Source organism: Chenopodium album, chromosome 15, assembly GCF_948465745.1.
Source record: "Chenopodium album chromosome 15, dcCheAlbu1.1, whole genome shotgun sequence".
NCBI classification, from domain to species: Eukaryota; Viridiplantae; Streptophyta; class Magnoliopsida; order Caryophyllales; family Amaranthaceae; genus Chenopodium; species Chenopodium album.
This window is the reverse complement of record NC_137848.1, coordinates 25,436,617-25,442,216: the sequence shown is the minus strand read 5'-3', so window position 1 is coordinate 25,442,216 and position 5,600 is coordinate 25,436,617. Positions and strand designations below refer to the sequence as shown.

At 43.4% G+C, this 5,600-nt stretch overlaps 1 non-coding gene across 1 annotated transcript; it reads right to left on the bottom strand.

Annotated features, from left to right (window-relative positions):
• Positions 1–4,927: 4,927 nt before the first annotated feature.
• On the bottom strand, positions 4,928–5,029 carry LOC145583537 (small nucleolar RNA R71). Its single transcript, XR_014100177.1, has one exon. It is a non-coding gene; the product is annotated as a small nucleolar RNA R71 (small nucleolar RNA).
• Between the last annotated feature and the right edge of the window lie 571 nt (positions 5,030–5,600).

The window sequence follows — 5,600 nt, the reverse complement described above, 5'->3', positions numbered from 1 at the left end:
TTTTGGTTCTAGTTCTGAAGATAGCAGTGACGACCCTCTCTCCCTGCTTGAGGATACTGAGGTCGAAGAGAGGAAAAAATAGAACAAGGGTGGGGACCCCTTCAGAATCCACGTCTCTGCTGGGGCCAGGGAAAGCATGATTAAGGATCTTGAAGCCTTTACATTCAAACAAACCCTTGGTGGGGGGTATAAGATCCAGGTGCCGCTTGAGTTTGACACTATAGCGTAGGATAATGACTAGCCTAAGTGCAACGAATATTTTCGCTGCTACGAGGAGATGTTTTTGGCTGGTCTCTGGTTCCCCCTACATGATGCAGTTAAATCCAACCTGCGGGGGTATGACCTTAGTGTCTGACAGTTGTCCCCAAACTCTTGGGTCAACATTTTAGGGTACATTGCTGCCTGAGAAATGTAGGGGCGGGGTTGTACCTGACTGGGAGGCATATGCCCATATGCACTATCTCAGTCGTAACCCTGGCGACTAGAGTGCGTGGTACACCTTGGCCACCTACCCCAATTATCAAATGACCTTAGATAAACTATCTAAGTGGGACAACAGGAAGATCCCCCACACGGCGTGAAAACCATGAGTTCCGCCGGTATAATAAAAAACCTGACCTTCTAGGTCAAAAGTATAAGTTCCCTGCTATCCCGGATGAGGACTATCAAAAATATCATACAGGTAGGGTCTTTTTAGCTCAAAACAGACACCCTCTCAACCGAGGAATTAATAAGTGTCCTAAAAAAATGGATAACGAAACATGAACGGTTAAGAGACGAGGCGTTCTTGTCCGTCTTCTGCCTAAGCACAATGTTTGACAAGCATAGGTCAACCATGTATCCGGCAATTAGCCGTTTATATTGATAAATTCACTTATATTGCACAACTCTTGAATTGACCGTCTTCCCTTTGTTTTACAGCCACTACTTCGAGGATGCTTTCCGAAGAAAAGACACCCAAGATGTCTACCGCCCAAATCCGAAAGGATAATGAGAGCCAGACGGGCCCAAATACAGGGAAAGGTAAGAATCGTTTGACCCTTTTTTGTAAACATTTGAATTGTTATGAATGCAAACGGTTTCTACCGGCTATATGTCTAATGAGCAATTTTATTTGTAGGGTGGGGAGCCTCCTAGGTCCTTCTAAAAGCTCCTCAAACAGACTAAATACGATGACGTCTCCAGCCCTAACAAATCTCAAAAGGCGTCATCCATTCAGATGGCTCCAGATGCTTCATCCGGAAAAGGCTGCCTGAGCATCGGGGGGGAAAGCATCAGCCTAAAAGGCTTCGGCCTAGGCATTGATCTAGGTATTAAGTCGGGTGCCCATTTAGTACTGAAGGGTGGAGATCCACTCAAGACTACAGCCGGTTCTGCAGCCACTGTAGGTGATGATAGCTTACAGGTCCACGAAGGTATGGCTAACCCTTTCGAAACCCCGCTTGAGCTTGGCTTACCCATGTGAGTGAAATCACACACTCATCAAAAGTCTGACGGATCATCGGGCAGGCAGCACCAGATAGGTGTCGCCTATACAGCTCACTCACCCAATCTTAATTATGGTGCATATCGTTCCCCCCCAGGTGGCCAGACGTCCAACAGCATGCCAAGTCCATGCTTGGGGCCATTCTCAAGAGGGAAAAGGATGCCATCCCTGGCATAAAGATGTTCAACTTGGAACACATCTTGGCCCTCCTGTCTTAGGTATAACATCCCCCCTTAGTTTCCAAGTATTTTCTCGCTTGTGTTCCTTACACACCGTTTGCACTTCTCAGGCTATGTTGCGAGTTGATGGGCTCAAGAGGAAGTACACCTGAAATAGGGAAGAGGTAAAACGGGCCAATAAAGTGGCTAAAGATTCCGCAGACGTTGCCCAATATCAAACTACAATAAAAGAACTTGAAACTAAAGCCTTGGAAATTACCTAGGCGGACAACATCACGCATTTGACGGCTTAGCCGGAGACTGCCAGGAAGAAGGCTAGTGACTTTGAGGCTACCCTCAAGAATGCTCAGGCGGACCTCAAGGCTCTAAAGGGTGCTGACTGTGAGAACACCAGCCTTAGAGAAGACGTTAACCGCCTGAAGAATGAGATGGCCCAAGCTCAGGCTAACTTCAAGGTCACCTTGACGGCGGAACAAAACCGCCTCATTGAGGAGAATAAAAACGACTGCGAGAATCACATAAAGATAGCATGAGAGACGTTACATCTGGGGAAAGAGTACGACATATGGGCCCTGGCTTACCAATATGCTGATGAAGTTCAATTAGCACGAGATGAAGGGAAGCCGGACCCAGAGTTGTTTGACGTTTGGGCCAACAAAGAAGATGAGGGGGGATTAGCTCAAGGGCAGGCAGAGGACAAGAGGAGAAAATTCCAAAAACAAATATTCTCCAAGACTCCACTGTTCCTCCGCTTATGGAGGACGCTTAGGGCCACCCATCTACACCTCAGTAGTTCAAGCTTAGATTTTTCTGCGGCAGTATGCCAATTGTTTATCTCCGGCCTGGGTGCCGAGTTATTTAAATTTAACATCAATTTTTTTTCTCCCTGGATGGTCATCCGGTTAACATTATCTCTCCCGGCTGTTTTGGTCGGGTATTATGAAATTGTCAACTAAATCGGTTTTGTTCAATTTGTTCTAATTTTATTGATTTTTGCATTTTGAATCTTTACATATGGATAAGCGGTTTATTTGACCACTTATTGTGGTTATTTCAACCCGATTTTGCTATTCTTTCCTTTCTTTGTAACCTGTTTTTGTATATAAAAGTTGTGTTTGTCCATGTTTTGCTGGTTTTATGGATTAATTTGACAAGCATTCAAAGCGTGGAATGTGTTCAAGGCAAGGAAATAGAGAAAGGAGAGCCGCTCCTGGAGGAGTAGGCGTGTACCCACCTTGGAGCGAGCGCTCCTTCATCATGAACCACATTCTGCCCAAGTCAGATCCGGTAAGGAGCGGGTGTGTGCCCTAGCTGCTCCGAGTCTTTCCGCCTTAAGGTGAAGTAGGGAGGAGCGGGCGTGCACCCACCTTGGAGCGGGCGCTCCTCCTCTTGAAGATAGAATCTGCCATATGCTGAAAATAGGGGAGCAGGCATGCACTGCCTTTAGAGCGGGCGCTCCTCCCCGATTATTTGAATTCTGACTTTTTCTGAGGCAAGCTGGAGCGGGCGCGCAACTATTAGGAGCAGGCGCTCCTGGATTTGGAACGGGCGCTCCTCATCTAGGAGCAGGCGCTCCTCGCTTGGAATTCGTTTTATTTTGACAGATTTACCTATGTATTTCAGGGAGTATAAATACTTCCCCTTGAGCTCTTTTGTAAGGTGGACAATAGTAGCTTAGTTTTTAGAAGTTCCTCTTAGTTTGAAACATTTCTTTTTGATAATTTAGCTTAGTTTTCATCAATTCAATCATTGTAATAGTGAATTTCAAGAGATATTCTCAAGGTTTAGCACTTTGTAATCAACATTTGAAGCTTCAATTAGTAATTTCTTCCACCTTCTTCTACTTAATTTTTGATTTTATTTGGTATTTGCATGCTACTTGAATCTCCTTAGTTCTTGATAATTTGTTGTTGGATGATAGTTTATTCAATTGTTAACCACTTTTCCCTAATTATTGAAGTAGTTAGAACCCTAATACTTGTTTGCATGTTGATTAATATGAGTTGTGAGTAGTCTTCTTGCTAGGGGTTGGGTGAAGCTCAACTTTTGGGTGAGTTATGCAATTGTGGGAGAAGCATTGACGTTTGTATTGCATTTAAATTGGTTATATGAGATTGCTTGTTAGTTCTTCATGATAAGATTAGCTACCCGTGACTTAGAAGCTTGATAGCATAATATGCTTAGTTTGACATGAAAATGTGAATGCAATTTGATTATGTATCTTCTATTGCTAAACTAAAAAGGAACCTAAGTTTGGAGTGTGAGTTGTTTCTAATTGCATGAGGTTGATCTTACATATAGTCCTTGCTATATCTTGTCTACTTTCCTCCCCATTTGCCTAATTGCCTTGGTTGAGTGGATCCCATTCCCTAATGTCTTTAATCCATCGAATTATAATCATAGTTCGTTTGTCTACTTGACGAACCCCAATTCACCATAGACTTCTAATTAACTTAAGTGTTAAGATCTTTAGCAACCATATCCCGTTCCTTGTGGACCGAACTCTTGCTTATCATTATGCTTGGTTCGTAGGATGTTTGTTTATAAGTGTGGAATGTGCGACCGTTCTAACGCCCATCAAATGGCGCTGTTGCCGGGGAATGGTGTTGTTGATTGCTAATTTATTACTTGAGTCTAGTTCACCATAAAACAATAAAAATTCAAAAACAGTGTGTTTATTTTATGCTACACTTATGGCCTTGTTACTAATTGTAATTTGTTGAGAGTGTATGCGCAGAACTCATAATAAGATTTTGGTGCCTTAAGATCCTGAGATTGAGCAAACTTATAGAAGGAGAGCCGGTTCTAGGTCGTTAACTTCTTCCCCAACTAGGGAGTTCGATCTCAAAGAGCAACAAGATTAAATGGGTGACGCGGAACCACCACCTCAAAGACCTTTGAAGGAGTTGGGAACTCCAGGAGCTTATAGAGTTTCAAGTGGAATTTCTCCCCCCGTTACTCAAGCCAATGGTTTTGAAATTCGGCCCGCAATGATAAATTTGATTGAAAGGAGGTAATTTAGTGGAGCAAAACATGAGATCTCTCTTGCACATTTGAACGAGTTTGAAAAATATTGCAACATGATCAAGGTAAATGGGGTCACTCAAGAATTTATGAGACTAAAGCTATTTCGTTTTTCCTTGATAGGAAGGGCTCTTGAATGGCTTGAGAAGGAGGTGAGACCTAACTCCTTGAGAACTTGGGACGAGGTCACCACGGCTTTCTTAGGGAGATTTTATTCTCAAAAGAAGACGGCTGAGGCAAGTTCATTGATCCAAGGTTTCCGTCAAAAAGCTAGTGAAACCATATACGAGGCATGGGAAAGGTATAAAGAATATCAAAGGGAGTGTCCTCATCATGGCATTCCGACTTACCAAGTGCTTCAAATTTTCTATGGAGGCTTGAGCCCACAAGGAAAGACTAGCTTGGATGCGGGAGCAGGTGGCCCGATTATGAACAAAACGGAGGAGCAAGTCATTGAAATAATTAAGGATGTGGTGACGCAACACATGGATTAGCAAGAAGGAGAGAGGGAGTTTCTAAGCAAAGGAGGGAGTGCGGTTTACTCCGTCGATCACCTCAACGCCATTAATAGTTTGACATCCCGAATCGCCAACCTTGGCGAGGAGATAACATCCATCAAGGCGAAACTTGAGACCTCCACTTCGCATCAAGAGCATCCCTCCCAATCTAAGGGGAGAGGTATGAATTCTAACTTTTCTCCTTCTACATCTAAGAACATGCAAAATGGGTGCTTATTTTGTGAAAATTGTGGGTCATATGACCATGACACCTGTTCTTCTAATTACAATTCCCAACCCCAACCCCATTATGAAGATGGTAATGAAAATGAAAATGAACAAGTCAATGCTTTGTCTTATGATAATAGACCTAGGAATGACAATCAAAGATACTTACCACCTAATCGAAGAGAA